Source organism: Schistocerca piceifrons, chromosome 9, assembly GCF_021461385.2.
Source record: "Schistocerca piceifrons isolate TAMUIC-IGC-003096 chromosome 9, iqSchPice1.1, whole genome shotgun sequence".
NCBI lineage: Eukaryota > Metazoa > Arthropoda > Insecta > Orthoptera > Acrididae > Schistocerca > Schistocerca piceifrons.
Genome location: NC_060146.1, coordinates 190,132,834 through 190,157,397, shown reverse-complemented (window position 1 = coordinate 190,157,397; position 24,564 = coordinate 190,132,834). Strand labels below are relative to the sequence as shown.

The 24,564-nt window shown below is 43.3% G+C and overlaps 1 protein-coding gene across 1 annotated transcript in view; it reads left to right on the top strand.

Moving 5' to 3' along the window:
- LOC124716890 (alpha-actinin, sarcomeric) overlaps positions 1–24,564 on the top strand; it is a 498,216-nt gene that overhangs the window by 356,047 nt on the left and 117,605 nt on the right. The gene's annotated exons all lie outside the window — the stretch shown is intronic.

Below are 24,564 nucleotides of genomic sequence, written 5' to 3'. Positions count from 1 at the left end.
CACACCGGGTGATACGCCAGTATGGCGATGACGAATTCACGCGCTGTAAACAGAACCTGGATTCATCCGAAGAAATGATGTTTTGCCATTCGTGCACCCAGGTTCATCGTTGAGTACACCATCGCAGGCGCTCCTGTGATGCAGCGTCAAGGGTAACCGCAGCCACGGTCTCCGAGCTGATAGTCCATGCTGCTGCAAACGTCGTCGAGCTGTTCGTGCAATGGTTGTTGTCTTGCAAACGTCCCCCTCTGTTGACTCAGGGATCGAGACGTGGCTACACGATCCGTTACACCCATGCGGATGAGATGCCTGTCATCTCGACTGCTAGTGATACGAGGCCGTTTGGATCCAGCACGGCGTTCCGTATTACCCTCCTGAACCCGCCGATTTCATATGCTGCTAACAGTCAATGGATCTCGACCAACGCGAGCAACAATGTCGCGATACGACGAACGTGATGGTACGCATTTCTCCTGCTTACAAAAGGCATCAAACAACGTTTCACCAGGCAACGCCGGTCAACTGATGTTTGTGTATGAGAAATCGGTTGGAAACTTTCCCCATGTGAGCACGCTGTAGGTATCGCCACCGGCGCCAACGTTGTGTGAATGCTCTGAAAAGCCTATCATTTGCATATCACAGCATCTTCTTCCTATCGGTTAAATTTCGCGTCTGTAGCACGTCATCTTCGTTGTATAGCAATTTTAATGGCCAGAAGTGTACAAACGCGGCGTAAGGACCACGAAGGTAAGATAAATTAGGGCTTATACGGAGGCACACAAACAGTGGTGTTTCCTTCGCTGTATTTGAGAGTGGAACGGGAAAGGGAATTCGTACCAGTGATACAAGGTGCCGTCCGCAATGCACCCTGCGGTGTGTTTGTGTAGACGTGGAGATAGTACTACTACTGTAAGAAGACGTGTAGACGTGTAAAAACTTTCAGAAGACCCGTCGTACTCTAGATAGCGCGTTGGCCTGGCCGAAAGCGAGAGTCTGTGTGTGGCGGGCGTCGCCACGATATCGCCATCAGGGCTGGCGCCGGTTTGCTTATGCATGAGGCTATTCGCGGCTGGCGTCTGCGGGGCCATAAACATTGCGTCCCCCGTGACTCAGGACGGCTGATCTTGCCATCAGAAATAGAGTTGCGCCTCTGCTCTCTGAACAGGCTACAGATCGGCGGCCTTCTGCCACTAGCTCTGTTCTCAGACATAGTTTTCCGTTATTAACCGTTTTAAAAGTGTTAGATGGCGATTAGGCCGGCCTTAGGAAAGGTAAATGCACCAGAGAGGTAACTTTGCCGTGCCGGCCGCTGTGGTCGAGCGGTTCTAGGCGCTTCAGTCTGGAACCATGCGGCTGTTACGGTCGCGGGTTCCAATCCTGCCTCGGGCATGGGTGTGTCTGCTGTCCTTAGTTTAGTTAGGTTTAAGTAGTTCTAAGTTTAGGGGACTGATGACCTGAGATGTTAAGTCCCATAGTGCTCAGAGCCATTTGAATTTGAACTCTGCCGTTGCGGTCGATAATGGAAGCAAGATTAAAGAAAAATCAACACTCGGTGATAAGATTTGTCGACCTGGAAAAAGCGTTTGACAATGTAAAATGCTGCAAGATGTTCGGAATTAGAGAAAAATTGGAGTAAGCTGTAGTGAGAGACGTGTGAAATACAGTACGCATAAGAGTCAAAAGGGAATAATAAAAATGGACGACAAAGAACGAAGTGCTCGAATTAGAAAGGGGTGTAGTCTTTCAGACTTACTGTTCAATCTGTACAACGAAGAAGCGATGATGGAAATAAAAGAAAGGTTCAGGAGTGGGTTTAAAATTAAAGGTAAATAATTGTAAAATGTGGTGTGACTAGGGCCTCCCGTTCGGTAGACCGTTCGCCAGGTGCAAGTGTTTCGATTTGACGCCACTTCGGCGACTTGCCCGTCGATGGGGATGAAATGATGATGATTAGGACAACACCCAGTCCCTGAGCGGAGAAAATCCCAGATCCAACCAGAAATCGAACCCGTGCCCTTAGGATTGACATTGTCACGCCGGCCCCTCAGCTACCGGGGGTGGAGTTAAAGGTGAAAGGACATGAGTGAGACGTTTCGCTGATGACACTGTTATCCTGAGTGAAAGTGAAGAAGAATTACATGAACTCCTGAATGGACTGAACAGTCTAATAAATACAGAATATGGACTGAGAGTAAATCGAAGAAAGACGAAAGTAATGAGAAGTAGCAGAAATGAGGACAGCGAGAAACTTAACATCGGGATTGATCGTCACGAAGTAGATGAAGTTAAAGAATACTTCTACCCAGGCAGCAAAATAACCAATGACGGACGGAGCAAGGAGGACGTCAAAAGGAGACTAGCACTGGCAAAAAGTGCATTCCTGGCCTAGAGAAGTCTTCTAGTATCAAACGTACGCCTTAGAGGAGGAAATTACTGAATATGTACGTTTGGAGCACAGCATTGTAAGATAGTGGGAAAACCGGATCAGAAGAGAATGGTAGCATTCGAGGTGTGGTACTGTAGAAGAACGTTGAAAATGAGATGAACTGGTAAGATGAGGAATGAGGTGGTTCTGCGCAAAATCGGTGAGGAAATATATATGTGGAAAACACGGACAAGGAGGGACAGAATGGTTCAAATGGCTCTGAGCAATATGGGACTTAACTGCTGAGGTCATCAGTCCCCTAGAACTTAGAACCACTTAAACCTAACTAACCTAAGGACATTACACACATCCATGCCCGAGGCAGGATTCGAACCTGCGACCGTAGCGGTCTCGCGGTTCCAGACTGAAGCGCTTAGAACCTCTCGGCCGCTCTGGCCGGCGAGGGACAGAATGATAGGACATCTGATAAGACATGAGGGAATGACTTCCATGGTACTAGAGGGAGCTGTAGAGGAAAAAAAAATGTAGAGGGAGACAGGGATTGGAAAACATCCAGCAAATAATTGAGGACGTAGGTTGCAAGTGCTACTCTGAGATGAAGAGGTTGGCATAGGAGAGCAATTCGTGGCGGCCTGTATCAAACCATTCAGAAGACTGAGGACTCAAAAAACAGCTGTAAAAGTAACGAGTGTTTCTACCATATGTATTCTGTATTGTCGACGCTCATACCAGTTATAAAGTATTCTTTAGTGGAAGTCATTATTGATGTAGCCATGATAAGGAAATACTTTGTTACTAATCTTACAAGGTGTGGGTACAACAGTGCTCGTGAATGCTTGGTTTGAGTGGATTCTGTTCCTTTCTGAGAAGATTTTTCTCTCCTAAACGCTGATGAGCAATCACCATAGCTCTACTGGCTTTAATGGTGGTAGCGGAAGGTGCAGGAGTTGAGCTTGTACATCAAAAGGAACTCAGATCTGATAGGCTAGTCAATGTCTCAAGTAGGTCGGTATAGTACGGGCACACACACCATTCACCATTTCTGTCGTTTGACAGCAGGCCACTGCAGCGGCGAGGCACGGCGGCGTACTGCACGGTCGCCGGACGGCAATAGCTGTGTTCCGTAGCCCTGTTATAAAGCCTCCGTTTAACGCTGTGGGCTGTCTAATAGTCCACGATCTGCTGTACGGTATTTAAGAGTGGGTGCAGGCTGTGGGTCGGTACAGAAGATGTAGGCTGCCTGTAGTGGCAGTTCATTGACTTCGAAGTTGCACAGGCGTAGATTAATATCAGACTGCACCAGCCTCCGTCAAAAACCAAAGTAAGAAAGGTCCTTTGATCATGTTTAAAAGTAAACCGCGTTTAAAAAGTCTCTGCGATGCACTGATGTCAATCGCCGGCCAACATACTCAACGTTAGCTAACCGTGCATTTGTCTGCGGTTGTCTCAGTGTACTGCGGAGGTAATTACATGTAAGTGGCACAAGGAAAGGTGTCTGATGGGTCTATCGTTCGGTTTCGTGATATGTCGGATTTGTCCGGAATACTTCATATTAACTTCCCTGTCTTTTTCATTTCTGCAAACGCCAGCGACCTAGCAGTAGTTTTGTCAAAATTGCGTGGTGAAGCTAAACGTTGCAGTTTCTGTTGATAGCGCTCATTACGTCAGCGTTTCCCCTCGCACGTCTCCGTCCAACGTCATAGCCAGTCTTATCATTTAGATTTTTGTTCACTATTTTCAGCAACTGTTTTTCAAGAATGTCGATGTGAAGAAATAGCACACTAGTTGCGTTAAAAATTGTTTTTTTAAGGCATCTGGTGTGGTGTTTTTTCACATTAGAAAACTTGTTATTCCATTCACAACACCCCCCCCCCCCCGCCCCCCTCAGTGCAATCAGAGTTCTTCTTTTCTGCTATTCATTCACGCAGCCAATGAGAAAGATAGCACGTGATGAAAGCTCAAACAGCAGTAAGACGCCTTCACACCGTGAAAGTAAGATTATGTCCTACTAAAATTTCAAAAGAACAGCTTCACATATTCTCCGAATATTGTGAAAAAATAAAAAATATCGGCACTGCATATTACCGATTTCATTTAGATATATCGGGGGGGGGGGGGGGTGGTGGAACATCGCCGACATATATCGACATTTTATCAACAGCCCTAAAACACACAAAGCGGATGCCAATTCGATGTTCAGATGTGTCGAAATTTGTCGTAAGTTCCTACCCGACCATACACTACTGAGGGCATCGGTCCCTAGGCTTACACACTACTGAAATCTAACTTGCGTTGGTGGGTAGGCTTGCGTGCCTCAACGATACAGATGGCCGTACCGTAGGTGTAACCACAACGGAGGGGTATCTGTCCCGAGGGCATGCAGCTTTACTGTATGGGAAAAACTGGTAGAAGCCGACCTCAGTTTGGATTCCGCAGAAATGTTGGAACACGTGAGGCAATACTGATCATACGACTCATCTTAGAAAATAGATTAAGGAAAGGCAAGCCTACGTTTCTAGCATTTGTAGACTTAAAGAAAGCTTTTGACAATGTTGTCTGGAATACTCTCTTTCAAATTCTAAAGGTGGCAGGGGTAAAATACAGGGAGCGAAAGGCTATTTACAATTTCTACAGAAACCAGATGGCAATTACAAGAGTCGAGGGGCCTGAAAGGGAAGCAGCGGTTGGGAAGGGAGAGAGACAGGGTTGTAGCCTATCTCCGGTGTTATTCAATCTGTATATTGAGCAAGCAGTAAAGGAAACAAAAGAAAAGTTCGGAGTAGGTATTAAAATCCATGGAGAAGAAATAAAAACGTCGAGGTTCGCCGATGTCATCGTAATTCTGTCAGAGACAGCAAAGGACTTGGAAGAGCAGTTGAACGGAATGGACAGTGTCTTGAAAGGAGGATATAAGATGAACATCAACAAAAGCAAAACGAGGATAATGGAATGTAGTCGAATTAAGTCGGGTGATGCTGAGGAATTAGATTAGGAAATGAGACGCTTAAAGTAGTAAAGGAATTTTGCTATTTGGGGAGCAAAATAACTGATGATGGTCGAAGTAGAGAGGATATAAAATGTAGACTGGCAATGGCAAGGAAAGCGTTTCTGAAGAAGAGAAATTTGTTAACATCGAGTATAGATTTAAGTGTCAGGAAATCGTTTCTGAAAGTATTTGTATGGAGTGTAGCCATGTATGGAAGTGAAACATGGACGATAAATAGTTAGGACAAGAAGAGAATAGAAGCTTTCGAAATGTGGTGCTGCAGAAGAATGCTGAAGATTAGATGGGCAGATAACATAACTAATGAGAAGGTTTTGAATAGAATTGGGGAGAAGAGGAGTTTCTGGCACAACTTGACAAGAAGAAGGGACCGGTTGGTAGGACATGTTCTGAGGCATGAAGGGATCACAAATTTAGCATTGGAGGGCAGCGTGGAGGGTAAAAATCGTAGAGGGAGACAAAGAGATGAATACACTAAGCAGATTTAGAAGGATGTAAGTTGCACTAAGTACTGGGAGATGAAGCTTGCACAGGATAGAGTAGCATGGAGAATTGCATTCAAACCAGTCTCAGGACTGAAGACAACAACTACAACAAAAGACACACACACACACACACACACACACACACACACACAGAGAGAGAGAGAGAGAGAGAGAGAGAGAGAGAGAGAGAGAGAGAGAGAGAGAGAGAGAGAGAGAGAGGGGGGGGGGGGAGGGAGGTCTCGAACCCCGACCGTTGGGGGAGGGGGAGACAGCGCGAACCGTGGCAAGGCGCCCTTGACCGCGCAGCTACCCCGCGTGCGGATGTGTCGACATCCCAGCATCGCCGAGTGGCCAGTTTTTATACACGACTGGGCAGGCCTTGTCGCGGTTGAGATCACGTACGCAGTCTGTCAAGTGTCTAGAAACGCCGGTTATTGCACCGGTGATTGCCGAGCTTCCGGCGCGGGTGAACTTGCGAGTGTTGGCAAGCGTTCCGATTTCTGGATCGGGTTCCAGATTGTGCTCGCACTGCTGCAGGTGGAACTCGTAACACGTTAAAAGAAGGAACTGGAGAATTACAGATACTACCGAATCCACCCGAAGGGCGCGGAATCCACGCGGGGAAAGATGACATCTCCAGTGACAAAAATCTATTGCGAACTCCATGTCATTAACGATTTGCTGACCTCAGAATACGAAATTGGAGGATTACGAGAACTGTAAGGGGGGCGATCAAAGTTCACATATCCTGTCAGTTGACTCGTTCCACATCATTTACGATATAAATATCATTCAAATGATGTATGCTGTGTCTAACTACAGTTCGACGGCCGTACATTCCGAATTCGTATGCCAAATAGGAAAAGTTACCGTGACCATTGTGGCAATTGTCTCACCGTCGCACGAGGTTAAAGATTCTCGTTTGGTAAAACAATGTGAATTATTGAGCAGAGTTTGGGTGTGCCGAGAGATACGTAAAGGGGACGTAGTCTTTCTTTCCAGATATAAAGGCGTTTTACGATTATAAAAAATGCGAATACATTTTTCGAGAGGAACTAAAAGACTTTACAGGGTGAAGCGAAAGTGTGACATCGTTACCAAGCAGATGCGAATGATCTTACGTTACAGAGTATTTACCTGCATTTACGAATTGATTTGTAAGAGTCGTTAAAAATCGGTCTTGTTAAGATATGTGCGGGCATTGACATATTGATAGCGGGTTCTTTTTGTATGTTTACCTTGAAATGTTATTCTTATGTAATCACAAAACTGGTTACTGTTCTCACATTGATAAAGTACAAAGGAATGTTTCGACTCCTGCTTCGGAAAGGGAGGATCTTAAGCCAAACGACTTAAGCAAAGGTGTGCAGCAAACATATTTCACTCTCCTTGTCGAGATATTTCCATGAGGTGAAAATTAGGATTTATGTTTGCCCTTTGATCTAAAACTCGATGAATGACGATTATTTTGAGACGACAGAATGTTAATATCTCTTTCGCTACAAAAGTTTCCGCTGTAACCAATGGTTTCTAACATGTTATGCTTCATATCATCATATATTTTCGATATCTGCACTGGATTAAGAAAAAGTCAAGTAACATAAAGGCTTATTTGGGTAAAAGGCGAACATTATGGATTACAAATGAATTTAGTTTCGTACAAAGACATAATAAAGAAGTTCACAAATGATGATGAGGAATCTTCAGGAAAGTAAGTGCTTCGTGTCAAAATCAAATTTCGGCTTCTGATCCCGTGGAAACGGTTAAATAAATGACTCATAGTGCAACAGAAACGGGGATTCACTGAAGAACAGTAATTTTATCGGGTTTATAAAAAGAAAGAAAAATGTCAATACAATGTTTGCCAGTTTCTTACCCTCCCACTGAGCCAAATTTAAAAACTGTAATCATCGCTGTAATAATGCGAATTCCGGATAAATTAGGTTAACTGTACTACTGCATGTGTAAAACCAACATAACGAATCATTCAGTTGTTAAAATCATTGCTTAATAACTGCAGGATTCTCTCCGAGCAGTGCGCAATGACAGAAACGCAGTGTCTGCTCTTCGTCACGTGGATTAAGGCTCCTGTATAAGATGAAACAATTTGTCAAACTTTGCGTGTTTGTTTAATTATGGCACAGTGTACTACTTTGCTGGAGGTGTTTACCAAACGACAACTGTGTTCGACGTGTTTGAGAGAAACGGTGATTGATCGCTGTTTTGACAAACAGGTTTGGCCGTTTACGCTAAAGTTCGTCAAACAAAAGCCAGTTGCTTGCCAGGCGTCAAAGATGAAACGCCCTACCAATGTTGATGTTTTTCGCGTATTTTGTGCGAAAAGACTTTCTGTTGCAGTTTCTCTTCATGTCATATCGTCGAATCTAAGATCAAAAGAGTACTCGAAGACATCACAAGCAACTGCAAAAAATGGCGGAGTTCTATCGTTTCATCCATATATTACTTAGAAGGACACAAAGATTAAAATCAGTATTCCACTTACCACGTACAAGTGGGTATACAACAAAATAATACTGTCTTTTAGTACGTCACTTATTGTGTGACGTTTTTCCGTGTTTGTTACTTACTCTGTATGAGGTGCCTTGCAGCATACACATTTTAATCTTTGAAATGTGCCTCAGTTGCCACATATGGGGGCTTACAGTTAATCGTTGAGTAATTGGAGTAGATTTTCACACAACTGTCTCCTTTTTGAGTGTGCGGAAGAAATAATGTTAAGAAACTGTTAAAAGTTTGACTCTCCATTCGGAGAAAATTGATTTAATCATAAGGTTCTGATTATAGTATTTCATTGTTATATTTGTGTCTGTTTCAACCATTCCCTGGAGCAACATCTTGTTTTATTTTTATTCTTTACACACGGTGCAAGAAATGCTTTGTCAGCATTGGTAACAGCCCCACATTGTCAAAATACTCCGCGACGCGATACACACAGCATAAAAGTGAGGTTAAGTTTGACGAAATCGGTATGTAGGCCCGCGTGCTTGTTTGACGAATCTGAGGAAAGCAAACAGCGAATTTGACAAACATATCTGATCGTTTGCAGGGGTCTTTTCAAATTGCTTTCAAATTGTAGCACGGCAAAGAAAGGGGCGTGCGCTGTATGTATTTAAGTGTGGTCTAAGAGGTGCAACCTAGTTTTTGTGTTCCATGGATTTTATCTCTAAGCAGATTCTGTTGAATTAATGAATATATGGTGACAGTTCAAAGTCTGTGACGGTCTGGTACTCGAACCCAGATTTTCTGCTTGAGGTGGACCAGTCGCCTTTGCCAGTAGGCTATTTGATCACGCCTGGACTTTCATTTTCACTGAAGCTTTCCTTCATAATTACTTCAGGGAATGTTGTGTTAGCTGTAGTAACGGCCAGCATGTGTTTTCGCATATTGTCGCACGATAAGCTGCATGTGTCTGAAGTGGATCTAAATTGTGAGGCCAACAGCCGTAGGCAGTCACGTAGCGAGATGATTTCTGTCGCCAGGGGGAATGATAACAACACTTCCTCCCAGGACAACAATGCTCCATTAGCTGACTGACAGCATCCGTTGTTTCGCAAATGCCATTAGGCAGTAGTCACTGGAGCATTCCGCCAGGGAAGGACGACAAAAGTTAAGTCGATGGGTTGTAAATACAGATGTCCCGTGGTGTATTTAACCGGGTTTCCCAGACAGCAGTTACTCTTTCCTCGCATATTCTTGCTTAAGTCTTTGGTGCGTATGTTTTAGTTGGTACGACGCTATTTCTAGTCGCAGTGCGAAACTGTGGCGTTCGGATTTCAATTTTAAATACGGCGTGTGGGTTTTTTGTGCTGAAGCAAGCAAAACAGCATAGTGGAAGAAAAATGTGAATTTGTATGCAAGCGTGAAACCGTGGCGACAGTGCACATGTCATTGAATCGCATTTTCATCTTTCCTTAACTTGTTGCCTTAGTGTATACATACATCGCTGGATGAATTTTTACGGGATGCCTTCTGCAAACGAGGGGAGAACTGCAAGGAGCCTTTTAATATTTTCCTTTGCATTTTGTTTTCTATCTAAGTTCAAAATAACATCCAAAACGATTTTCCTCCTCCAGTAGAACTGACTTTCTCCGTTGAAACATTTTTCAATTAAAAAAAAGTTTTTCGTGGGTTCAATTCCTTAATTACACTGTGTCGGCGTTTTCTTTCTCCAGATATTATAAACTCAGGTAGTCTTTGTCTTTCAGATATTTGGTGTCTCTTGTCAGAGTTGACTCGTAAGGAAAATACCAGGTCTTCGTGTAATCTTCGCAGCGTGTCACGGAAACTTCGTAAATATTAAAAGGACACAGAATTCGGTACCGTAAGATAGGAAGTGCGGCGAGAATTCGTTAACTCCCATTTCTAATCTTCCTCTTGTATGTGTGCGTTCAAAAATAAAGATTAACTCATAAACCTTATAAATATCTTATGTGATTTCGATCGCAGTACATTTTATTGCATCGTTAGATGAAGGAAGAGGAAAAGTTAAGTTATCCATCTATCGAGATCGACGTTACAATAAATAAATATTTTTTCTACTTAACAAGTGTAGGTTGTCCATCAGTGTCGTTCTCGATGTTGGTACAGTCGTTCATTTGTTGCAAAAAGGATTTTAGGGCTCTGATTAATTTCATACATATTACTAAATGAAACGTAACAGGTCTGTAGTTTCAAACTTTCACATTCTACTCATTCTTTTATAATATTCTACGTAACAATGCCTCATTAACACTTTCAGTACTCTAAATGCTATCATTTTAAAAGAAATAAAAGAATTTCACATAAATTACATAATTTTCATTTGTTATTTGGAAATATTTCAATAATCAATAATATTAGATAGAAATACGTTATAATAAGGAAATTTTATAAAACAAAATGTATATAGACATGACAAAGTTACGTGAATTATTCTTGAATAACATCATTTGGGTGCAAGCACTATTCACCAAAGCATTTCGTATTGACTCAGATGTGTACATAGTATATGTACAAATAACTCAATAATAAAAAGTAACAAAACAAACCCAATAAATTGTATACGTAACATTAATTTTGATAATTTTTATTATACTTGTGTATCGTGCTGCCCGCTAAAAAAAATGAAGTTTAATTAAACATTGTGTTGGGCCACAGGTGGTCTACAGGAAAGGCGCATGACTGGAAACAGAGGTCGCGAAATTGAATCCCGACCGAACCACGGAAATGCCTTTAAGCTAATTTTCACCTCACAACGATGTGAGGAGTCGCCAGGAAACAAGTGGTTGTTCTTCCACGTTGAACCGTGGGTCCTACTTTCCACGGGTGGATAACTGGGGCGGGTTTGGGATACGAAAGTCGCCGTACTGGCATCCAATTGCAGATGACTCGTCCATTGAATCACACGCGACTGTTATTATTATTATACATTTTTAGTAGACGACTGTGCAGTCTTCAGTGAACGCAACGTTTTAGGCCTCTACACTCGGACAAAGTCAGTTGATTAGTGATGTCACCGAACCATTCGCGACATGGTTGTCGGCTGACGTATACGCTGGCAAACGACGTGCTCCCACCGGTAACAGTCGTTTAAGACAAGGAAGCTTCCCATGTAACAGAGGATTAAACGCATACCTTCGTTTGTTCTTTTGATGCTGAGGTACACAAGTTTCAAGTTAAATGGAAAAATTGGTCGAAGCACGAATGCTGTAGAACAGAAGGGCATGCATGCTGTGTAAGAAAGAAGAGCCACATATCAGGTGTGGTTAAAAAGTAACGGAAATTTTGGTTTTTCTCAAAGAATCTTAATTCATTCATTAACGTCTGCTTTGTCCCTTTCAAAGTAATCCCACTCAGATATAATACACTAGTGTCAGCGGTTTTTCCAATCATAGGACCACTTTTGGTACGCACTTTTCAGCGATTCTGTTTTTATCTCATCAACGTTGGCAAAACGACGTTCTTTCATGGTTCACTTCAGTCACTGGAATAGAAGTCTCAGGGTGGCGTGTCCTGCGAATACGATGGCTGAGGCAACACAACGTTTTTTTCTTTTTTCCCAAAAATAACGAACACGGAGGTGTCAGCGGGAGCATTATCGTGATGCAATTTTCACGTGTGGTTTTTGGCACAATTCTGGTCGTTTCCTTCTGAATGTTTCACGCAAACGGTGCGTAACTTCCGGGTAGTTCTCCTTATATACTGGGCGAATATAAGGCAGGAACTCGTGATGCATTAACCCATTGTAATCGATGAAAACAATGAGAAGAACCTTCATATGGGATCGACATTGTCGAATTTCTTCAGTCTTGGTTCTTCAGGCAGTTCCCATTGGGACGGTAGGGCCTGGCTTTCGACGTCATAGCCGTGTACACATTTTTCGTCACCTGTTACAACCTTCTTTAGAAGTTCTGGATCGCACTCGGGTTGATTCAGCTGTTCCTCAACGGTGCATACACTACGTGATTTTTGGTCGACATTTAAAAATTTCGGTTTAAACTTTGCTGCTACATGTTTCATACCCAAAACATCCGAAAGAATTGCGTGGCATGCCGACACCATCAGCTGCTTCTCTGATGGTGATTTGGCTATTTTCCCGAATCATTTTCTTCACTGAAACTTCCTGGCAGATTAAAACTTTGTGCCGGACCGAGACTCGAACACTGGGCCTTTGCCTTTCGCGGGCAAGTGCTCTACCAACTGAGCTACCCAAGCACGACTCACGCCCCGTCCTCACAGCCTTACTTCTGCCAGTATCTCGTCTCCTACTTTCCAAACTTAACAGAAGCTGTCCTGAGAACCTTGCGGAACTAGCACTCCTGAAAGAAAGGATATTGCGGAGACATGGCTTAGCCACAGCCTAGGGGATGTTTCCAGAATGAAAGCTGTGAGGACGGGGCGTGAGTGGTGTTTGGGTAGCTCAGTCGGTAGAGCACATGCTCGCGAAAGGCGCAAAGGTCCCGAGTTCGAGTCTCGGTCCGACACATAGTTTTAATCTGCCAGGAAGTTTCATATCAGCGCTCACTCCGCTGCAGAGTGAAAATCTCATTCTGGATTTTCTTCACTTCTTACATTTTGTAGCCAGTCATTGATGTCCTAGGGCATCCTGGGCAGTCATCGTCTTCAAAGTCTTCTCGACTCTCTTTGAAACGTTTATAAAACTCGTAAACTTGTCTGCTTCTCATAGTATATTCGCCAGAAGCTGCAGTCAATATTTCGAATGCGGTGCTCACTTTGTTCCATTTTTTCAAGCAAATTTTAATGCGAATTCTTGGAGACATCTTTGTCGAAAGTAAAAATTCATGCACTTTGTTCCATTTTCAAGCGAATCCCCGACCCATATTTTTCGAAAGTAAAAATTCGCTGTGCACTTGAAAACATGTGTAACCTCTCTCGCTGTCATCAATAAACTATAGTAAAAACAGCACAGAATTCAAACATTAGTTGGGAACATACATGATAGCAAGGTAAAAAATTAAATTTCGAAAATCGGATTATAAAGTCCGCGAAATTCAAAAATTCTCGCTGCTTTTTGATCACACGATTTCCATTCACAGCAGAGTACGCCGCACTCGTTGGTAGCGCGCTAGCGAAATGAATGTTTGGCGGATGCGTCCCGGCTTCGCCGTTCTCGAGCTGAGAGCGCCCAGTGTTCTGGCAAGTGGCGGCGTGAATTACAGCGCTCCTAGACAGGCTCACATTTGTCTGTGCGGCGGCCCATTAGTCGGCAGGCTGTTTGCCGCGTCGCGAACGCGCGGCAGCTGGCAGCGACGGACACGGGACACACAAATTACGGGTCTGCGCCTATTGTCTGCTGAGCCCACCGCCGTGGCCAAATCGGTGCTGATACACTGTGGGTCTGCCGGGCTGAAACACAGTCACGTGAACACCCTGCGACGCGTTGTTACTGTCCTTCAGTCCCAACACTGGTTCCAAGTAGCTCTCCACGTTAGTCCATCCTGTGCAGGACTAATTATGTACTGTAACCCACGTTACACTGTGTAAATTTATCAAAAATGGCTCTGAGCACTATGGGACTCAACTGCTGAGGTCATTAGTCCCCTAGAACTTAGAGCTAGTTAAACCTAACTAACCTAAGGACATCACAAACATCGATGCCCGAGGCAGGATTCGAACCTGCGACCGTAGCGGTCTTGCGGTTCCAGACTGCAGCGCCTTTAACCGCACGGCCACTTCGGCCGGCTGTAAATTTATCGACCTGCCTGCCTCTGTCTCATAAATCTTCCTCTACCACTAACTTCCTGATGATTATTTGGTGTTAGAAACGATTTTTGATAACTGTTATTAACCATAAAAGTGTACGCCAGGGTCACTCAGACGCTAGAGTTGTTTATCAGTGTGTATGCGCCACTGCACATTCATCTACATCTACGTACACTACTGGCCATTAAAATTGCTACACCAAGAAGAAGTGCAGATGATAAACGGGACTTCATTGGACAAAATATATTATACTAGAACTGACATGTGATTGGCCGGCCGGTGTGGCTGAGCGGTTCTAGGCGCTTCAGTGTGGAACCGCGCGACCGCTACGGTCGCAGGTTCGAATCCTGCTTCGGGCAATGATGTGTGTGATGTCCTTAGGTTAGTTAGGTTTAAGTAGTTCTAAGTTCTAGGGGACTGATGACCTCAGATGTTAATCACATAGTGCTCAGAGCCATTTTATTTTATTTATTTATTTTTTTATATATTTTCACGCAATTTGGGTGCATAGATCCTGAGAAATCAGTACCCAGAACAACCAACTCTGGCCGTAATAACGGCCTTGATACGCCTGGGCATTGAGTCAAACTGAGCTTGGATGGCGTGTACAGGTACAGCTGCCCATGCAGCTTCAACACGATACCACAGTTCATCAACAGTAGTGACTGACGTATTGTGACGAGCCAGTTGCTCGACCGCCATTGACCAGACGTTTTCAGTTGGTGAGAGATCTGGAGAATGTGCTGGCCAGGGCAGCAGTCCAACATTTTCTGTATCCAGAATGGCCCGTACAGGACCTGCAACATGCGGTCGTGCATTATCCTGCTGAAATGTAGGGTTTCGCAGGATCGAATGAAGGGTAGAGCCACGGGTCGTAACACATCTGAAATGTAACGTCCACTGTTGAAAGTGCCGTCAATGCGAACAAGAGGTGACCGAGACGTGTAACCAATGGCACCCCATACCATCACGCCGGGTGATACGCCAGTATGGCTATGACGAATACACGCTTCCAATGTGCGTTCACCGCGATGTCGCCAAACACGGGTGCAACCGTCATGATGCTGTAAACAGAACTTGGAACCCGCGTGTGAGCTTCGCTCAGTGACACGGTTTTTGCCAGCAAGGAACCTGTCTGCTGCAGAAGTTCATCGACAGATTTGCAAAGTGTACGCCGATACTGTTATGAGTGAAAGCAAAGTGGGTACGAGAATTCAAAGATGGCCGTGACAACGTCCATAATGAGGACCGCTCCGGTCGCCCTTCTTTGATTACAGACGATTTGGTGGCTTCAGTTGAAGCGAGGATTCGTGAGAACAGGCGCTTCACAATAACAGGTCTCGCAAACGAATTTACTGACGTGGCGAGATCAGTGCTTTACAACATTGCTTCTGAACACCTAAAGTTTAAGAAACTGTGTTCCCATTGGGTCCCGGAACTCTGCTTCTGAACACCTAAAGTTTAAGAAACTGTGTTCCCATTGGGTCCCGAAACTCCTAACAGAGGACCATAAAAACCAAAGTTTTGAGTGTGCGATGAAGTTCTTGACTCGTTATCACGAAGAAGGTGACGGCTTCGTGAGTCAGATTGTAACAGGAAACGAAACATGGGTTTCACATATCACGCCCGAATCGAAGCAACAGAGCATGGAATGGACACACACACACACACACACACACACACACACACACACACACACACACACACTCGCCTGTAAAGGCGAATGCCAAAGTGACTCTGTCCCAGCGCAAAATCATGGCGTCGGTGTTTTGGGATAGGGATGGTGTTTTGTTGGTCGACTTCATGCAACGAGGAACCACTGTCAATGCAGAAGCATAGTGCCAAACCCTGAGAAAGCTACGCAGGGTGATTCAAAGCAAAAGACGCGGCATGCTGACAAAGGAAATTGTCCCTATCCATGACAGTGCAAGACCTCACATTGCAGGTCAGACCTGCGATTTATCGGACAGTTTTGGCTGGGAAGTTCTGGACCACCCACCCTATAGTCCTGATCTTGCACCGAGCGATTGCCATCTGTTGCTCCATCTAAAACATCATCTCACAAGGGGAGGCCGCCAATTGTGAGATTCAGATTCGATTCATACTGCGCATAATAAAAGCTCATGGCCAGAGGTGTAATGTGGCAAAGCACCAAGATGCACTTCTCAACCGTTGTCGAGAAAATCGACAGTTAAAAGAAACCGTTGCGGTGAAATACTCTCTACGATTAAAGGTTTATTACAGCGTCGTGGCGCAGTGGTAAGCGCTCGAGTTTGTAATCCGAAGGTCGCCGGATCGAATCTCGCACAATGTAAATATTTTTTTTAGTATTTGTTTTTTGTAATTCAAATATATATATATATATATATATATATATATATATATATATATATATATATATATATATAATTTCCCGCAATCAGTTGCAACAATTATGCATACAATAAGTTGTTGAAAGTCGTTTGTCGTGGAAAAACTGGCAACTTCGAACATCATTATGTTTCCCGCAAACAAAGTTGTATTTCACAAATGTTATTAATTGTCTTCATAATGTTAACCACGCATAGTTAACGAAAGACGTAGAAACGAATACGTATAGCGTAAGTCAAACGTTCGAATTAGAATAGGGACCCCACGAACACAAATTCGCTGTGGCAGGTATGAAATATAAACCCCGTTACTCGCTCGTTACACTTGAAGGACAGATGTTGGATGGGCCGAAACGAGCCGCCGCATAACAGCGTAGTTGCCTGCTAACTTTGAAAGAAGGTAGATGCGGTCCCTAGCGCAACATATAACATCATCGAAAATAAGTGCGGACTGGAGAGCTTTGGTACACCCTGTTAAAAAAACGGAAAAATGGAGGCGGTACAATTGGAGAGCGATCCGCCTTCACCAACATTCATAAGCAATTCATTAATAGTTTATATATATATATATATTTGAATTACAAAAAACTAATAATAAAAAAATTGCATGGCGCGATATTCGATCCGGCGACCTTCGGATTACGAACCCGAGCGCTTACCGCTGCGCCACTACGCTGTAGTAAACCTTTAATCGTAGAGAGAATTTCACCGCAACGGTTTCTTTTAACTGTCGATTTTCTCGACAACGGCTGAGAAGTGCATCTTGGTGCTTTGCCACATTACACCACTGGCTATGAGCTTTTATTATGCGCAGTATGAATCGAATCTGAATTTCACAATTGGCGGCTTCCCCTTGTCAGTGGCAACCGTTACAATGATGACGACGCCGTGAAAACGGCCGTGAACTCTTGGTTATCGGAGCAGGCGACAGGTTTTTATGAAGAGGGTATTTTAAAATTGGTTGAGAAGTATGATACGTGTTTGAACAAACTTGGCAACTATGTCGAAAAATAGAGTGAAGTATGTACTTTCTGAAAATAAATTTACTTTTTTGAAACACCCTTTCGTTGTGTACTTATGTTCAAACGGACCTTACTTAAAAAACACGTCTCGTTGATAGCCAGCTACCACGCAGCCGTAGGAACAGCAGTTTCGTGCCGGCACGCTAGATTTAATCTTCAACGCACACTTTGTTCCTTTACTAAGAAAGCAAACAAACCAAATTGTCATTACGAAACGACAGCGACGCACAGTTTGAAAATCACTGCATTTGATAATGAAGTAATTTGTTATAAGTTCTGTGATCGAAAAATGGTACAGATGATAGGTACAATTGTAGGGGATGGATGTGTGCTGGTATTTGCAAGAAATATCTCGCAAGTTAATTTTTCTAATTGAAATATTTAACGAACAAAATTGTAATAATAAACTTTAGCAAAATACAGCATGGACAAGCATTTAGCAATTTCAGGTATTCAAATGCGCATTTCGCGTAGAACAGGAAACTGAAAGGAAAAAAATAAAATTATCGAAGGAGTGGAATTGAATAAATGGAGCTAGTATCCCTTGCTACTTTTCAGCTATAATAGGATAAAATAGGATCTGTGTATGGTGAAGTAGGCAGCAAGTTAAAAAGGGACTTTGGCTGTTGTGCCAATCATAGCAGGAGGGTTCGTCTTTACATAGCAGGAACAACATATTGTCTCTGAGCTATGTACTCTTGTAACAAATTTTGATCATTTTTGTATTACAGTTGACACATCTCTTGTATTTTTAAATACATGTTGTGGCTCTTTAGTCATGCTTCGCGCTAATAGTCGCGCCATAATGTGTTCTAATCTAACCAACAACGAACAGCGCAGTCAGCATTTGTTGACGTCAGCTAATATAGCTGGGAGACTCCGGGTACAACAGCGCTTGCCCACAGACTGTGATGTACTACCTGTGAAAAAATAAAAAAAGGGGCAGAGGTGTTGGCGAGGTGCTAGCGGCGACACCTCATTATGGGCTATCCCGCCTGCTATTTCTGGCTGCCTGCTAGCCCACGCTTTGATCTTTTAATATCGGCACACGACTCGCTTCGTTAATTATTTCTGAAAACACCCCGTACCAAGTGCTTGCGTAAATGCGTGCGCGCACTAAGAGGGAGTTCGTCCCTCGAACGTTTAGGTACGAGTATATGAGTCAGCTGTAAATAAGTCTTGGACTGTCTGTCCGGTCATTTAATTGTTTGTTCTCTTTCTCGGTAGTTGTCATACTATAAATTGGTTATAGAATATGAGTCATGTGGTAAGAAAATGTTACCGTCGCAAGTAAATGCGATGAATAGTGGGAGCAGGCGAGATACCTCATAGACGTCTCACAGAAATCAAAACAACAAATAAAGAGCTGTGAACTAAGTTACAACATAGGAAATCAAGACGCAGAACTTCCAAAAAGGGAACGTAACTTCAAAAACGTTCAAAACTGTCTTTTGACAGAGCACAGAGAAACTGGGTGAGTGTTTGTGTGATTCATTTGCTGCAAATTATGTGACAAAGTTATGTTTTCATAATTTCCTTCGGAGTGATCACATTCATACGAACACCTGAATCGGGCAAGGAGGCATATCTCACTCACTCACACTCGTGCTAATTAGGTGCAGCGATAAGAGGTCCTTCAGTTGTCGGCACACGGACCGTGCTGTCGAACATTAGTATTGAGCGTGCTAAGTTCAACGTGCTCCTGAACGCTCAGCAACGATGCGACTTGTGCATACGGTACGTGGGCCCCAGCGTGGTATACGCTATCACAACGCACTCCAGCGGCAGTTGTGGGATGTTTCTAGTTCGTAAATCACACTGTTTATGTTGTGACTTGGCGAGACAGCCAAGCCACTGTGAGGTAAGCCGAAAGGCACGCGTTTAAGCTCACGCAGGCTGGTGTGAGGTCTGGAACAGGACAAGGAATTTAGACTTTAGAAAAAACGATGTAGCTTGTGGAATACTTAACTTTAATCCATTAATGTTGAACGTAGCTCTTGTCTGTACATTATTTACAATATCAATAGCAACTGAACATGGCGCCTTGCTAGGTCGTAGCAAATGACGTAGCTGAAGGCTATGCTAACTATCGTCTCGGCAAATGAGAGCGTAATTTGTCAGTGAACCATCGCTAGCAAAGTCGGCTGTACAACTGGGGCGAGTGCTAGGAAGTCTCTCTAGACCTGCCGTGTGGCGGCGCTCGGTCTGCAATCACTGATAGAGGCGACACGCGGGTCCGACGTGTACTAACGGACCGCGGCCGATTTAAAGGCTACCACCCAGCAAGTGTGGTGTCTGGCGGTGACACCACAGTTTACTCAACAGACGCGTGTAAAATTCCCACGTTAGCTCTATTAAAACGCACGTTTCCTCCACTGTTCATATCCTGGTCACGTTGTTCTATACCTAATATACACAAATAAAAACTTCAATGTCGATGTACATGTTTTAAGACAAAAAGGAAAGTACCATGTCGAATCAATAAGGACACATGCTTATAAAAGTTCCATTACAAACAGTGCGACACAAATTTGCAATAGTTCTCCACATAAGATAAGCACTATTTTATCTTTACTACGTTTTAGTAAAATCCTAAGGTCATTCTTACTTGATCACTGTTCCTACCCAGTAACGGAATATTTAAAACATGTAAATTACGGAACTCAAAAGAAAAAAGAACAAAATATCTTTATACAAGTAGTGCAAGCTGTCCTGTAGATTAAGCCAATCGAACAAACTCACTCCTCAAAAAAAGGTGAACTTACATTTACTTATCAAATATTGTAGTATATTCTTACATTAAACTAATAATAAAACATCAGAACCTATTATATACTCGAATGTTAGTAAAAAAAATGAGACTTGGCGGGACACGAACCATCATCAGATCGCGTATCTAGCCATGATTCATCTACGCTTCTCACTACACTACAGTGGCATCTGTTCAGTTGTGGCCAGTTCTAAGATCGTACCACATGCTAAATGCTTTACTCGTAGCTATGTTACTAACTGAAATTTAATTATAACATTGTTTTTGGTATAATGTGTTTTTGGTGGGTCCTCAGTGTGTCGCTACATTCAAATGACACACACTCATAAAAGGCAAGTTACAATAATTCTTTTGTCACGAATATGATGTTTCTCATTACTTTGTTGCAACGAATCACACAGTTAACAAAGGGTTTTAGAGTGATTTTCAGTTTGCTGGTGCCCAGAAACGACATATATACATATAGGCTTGAACTGAATGCCAATATGGCGTGCGTGTGACGTAGGCGACGTTGTGCCATCTGATTGGTCAACGCTCAGACGCACGCTCAGAACATCTGACATGCTATATGTTACTCTGCACGTTCGGAAAGACTCCCGAACATGCTATTCCACGCTATGGCGTCAGATACTCGGCGCCCTCAACGCTCAACTTTCGGATGCACGGTCCTTGTGCCGACGGCTTTATCGTATGACACACCAGACGTGTTTTCCAGCCGAGGAAACGGTTGACTTGTCGCCTTGTCATCAAATGTTTGCGGTTCCCATTCGAAAGCCGCAACCTTTCGGTTGCTTATAGAGTAGTTATGTAGAGTCAACCTTCATTATAGGTCCCTACGTTACTCCTCGCTATTGCAGACGGACGCTACACGCGACACAGGACACAAATTCGAATAAAACGAACAGCGCAAAACAAAAAATTGTGGCACGGGGGTAGTTTGAACACGTCATGGGCTTGGCAGTTAAACATCGTAACCACTTAATCACGACAACATTCTTTCCGCGGCTGCTCTATACTGCATTTCTTATTCTTGGACCTTTCACTGTTTCTATTTTACCTTTTTTCCTATTTTCATGCTTGATCTGTGCTTTTGACAGGCTTTCCTTTGGGCCCTCTTACCACTACATCTGAGGGATGTGTGATGGGGAGTTTCTCTTGTTAAGAGCGTTTTATGTTAAACGAAACGTAACCCATCTAATAAATATGGTACTATCGACTTAATGATAGTAGAAGTTGCCTTTTTAAGTCACTGACAGTAGCGACTAAACTGTAATGAAACTCTTCGTCTTTATCCCTCAAAAAATTTGTTCCCTCCAAGTGAGTGATTATCCACAGATTCGGAGAAACGACGGAAATTGTGATATGAACGATCGAACACCGAATTTCCACCCAGCCTCAACATCCAGTGAGTCATCGTTAACGCCCAGTGTGAGTAATAGCACAGTAAATCCGTGGCGTTTCGTAATCAAACTTTGATGAAGAGCGTCTTGAAGTGGACAAGTCTACAGCGTACGACAAGCAAAAGAGAGGGAGAGATAGCAAGAGGTATGTGTATATAATAAATTCCTTCCCTCGAAAATTTCCTTCCGTAATACCTCGTCTGTTACCAAGGATTACGCGTCACTGATCTCATTTGTACTAAGACTGCAGTACAGGTGAAGTGCCTAGTTGCTTCCACCGCCCTGATTGGAAAACATAAATTCTGAATAATGTTCACCAACCTGCAGTTTTCTGTAGTAGTTCCTGCTCTCTGCGCAGAAATCGGCACGTAGGTCGTGAATCCGTTATCTTGAGGCTGCAGTAAACTGTTAGCCAGGAACTGGCATTGTATAAAAATTAATTTTTGGATTGATATGTTTAAACGGGATGCCATTTGTTTATCAGCACATACGAGAAACATATCAGCACATACGAGAAACTGCACAATTATAGACCACTGTACGAATCACAAATAACACCCATTCTTCCCGCTTGCACAGTGAATAAACAAAATAATGAACTAAGTGTTTTCATAATGACTGTCAGACTAGTTCTCAGTAACATGTCCAAAAGCCAGAGATTGCTAGTTAATTAACCAACACCGACGGCAGCAGACAACGCGTCTGTCCTCTGAGAACGCCAACGGAGCTCTTAGCCGAAGCAACTCGTCCACCATTCAAGTGAGGCGAGACCGAACGATCTCCGAAGTGATTCGTCTGCTATCTTTCCAAGGAAAGATAACCCTGCTATTCGACCCGACATCGGGGGAGATCGGTTTGGATTCCGTAGAAATTTTGGAACACGTGAGGCAGTACTGACACTACGACGTATGTTAGAAAATGGATTAAGGAAAGGCAAACTTACGTTTCTAGCGTCTCTAGACTTGGAGAGAGCTTTTGTCAGTGTTCACTGGAACACACTCACTCCAATTCTGAAGGTGGCAGGGGTAAAATGCAGGGAGCGAAAGGCTATTTACAATTTGTACAGAAACCAGATGGCAGTTATAAGAGGCGAGGGGCATGGAAGGGAAGCAGTGGTTGGGAAAGGAGTGAGACAGGGTTGTAGCCTATCCCCGAAGTTATTCAATCTGTATATGGAGCAAGCAGTAAAGGAAACAAAAGAAAAGTTCGGAGTAGGTATTAAAATCTATGGAGAAGAAATAAAAACTTTGAAGTTCGCCGATGACACTGTAATTCTGCCAGAGACAGGAAAGGAGCTGGAAGAGCATTTGAACGGAATGGACAGTGTCTTGAAAGGAGGATATAAGATCAACATCAACACAATCAAAACGAGGATAATGGAATGTAGTCGAATTAAATCGGGTGATGCTGAGGGAATTAGATTAGGAAATGAGACGCTTGGGGATCAAAATAACTGGTGATTGTCGAAGTACAGAGAATATAAATTATGGACTGGCAATGGCAAGGAAAGCGTTTCTGAAGAAGAGAAATTTGTTAACATCGAGTATAGATTTAAGTGTCAGGAAGTCTCTTTTGGAAGTATTTGTATGGAGTGTAGCCACATATGGAAGTGAAACGTGGACGATAAATAGTTTAGACAAAAAGAGAATAGAAGCTTTCGAAATGTGGTGCTACAGAAGAATGGTGAACATTAGATGGGTAGATCACATAACTAATGAGGAGGTATTGCATAGAATTGGGGAGAAATTTGTGGCACAACTTGACTAGAAGAAGGGATCGGTTGGTAGGACATGTTCTGAGGCATCAAGGAATCACCAATTTAGTTTTGGAGGGCAGCGTGGAGGTTAAAATTCGTAGAGAGAGACCAAGAGATGAATACACTAAACAGATTCAGAAGGATGTAAGTTGCAGTAGGTACGGTGAGATCAAGAAGCTTGCACAGGGGATAGAGTAGCATGGAGAGCTGCATCAAACCAGTCTCTGGACTGAAGACAACAACAACCACCCTGCTAATCGCATATGAAATGTAAGTAAATTCCCTGTATAGTTTTCTTAGTATTAATAACAGTAGCTTATCATTTTGACACACGAACACAACAGCCAATTACGGGGAAGGACCACAATTTAAGCAGTCTTTCTCACCGGACACGTACCGAATAAACCATCTGTCAACGGTACCTCTCGCCCCATTACATGTTCCCACTGCTGCCTTTTCACCTGCTCTAAGAAGAGCATCTTGTAGCTGAATGTGATGCCTGTAAAGCCAGAAATATTAAAAGCGGAGGTCAGTCAGCACGCGACCTGCGACTACGAACGCCACACAGACACGTCCCATCCATAAATCTCTTCAAAGCGGCGCTTATCTGCAGAGAACTCAACTCGTGTAGCGTGACAGGCAAATCTCTTGTGTAAACACGCTCGTTAAACGCCTGTACACAGACAGGAGAAAAATTAGTGTGGGAAAACTACGTTTTCTTCTTCTTTCCAATCGTCCTTACATAAATTAACGTCTGCAGCCAAAATAATGATTGATTTTAGTCTCAGGAAATTATTTATGCCGCTAGGAGTAATTTTCCCAGGTAGTATTTATGAGATGCCATTCAAAATTTCCCGAAATATGTCAAAATTATGTTTTTGCTAGATCCCAATCCAGCACCACCACCTTCAAAATAGCCCCTTTCGGAGTGAATACACCGCTCGCAATGGTTATGCCACTTATAGATGGAAGGTTTTCTTTGTAAAATGTTTGTAGTTTCTGCAAATCCACTTGAAACGCCTCCATTGTACTATGAAATCTTCGATGCCGCCAAACCCCCACCCCCCCACATCCCCCTCCCCCCAACTTGTTTTTCATGTTGGGAAGAGGAAGAAATCACGCAGAGTTAAGTCTGGTGTGAACAGCTGG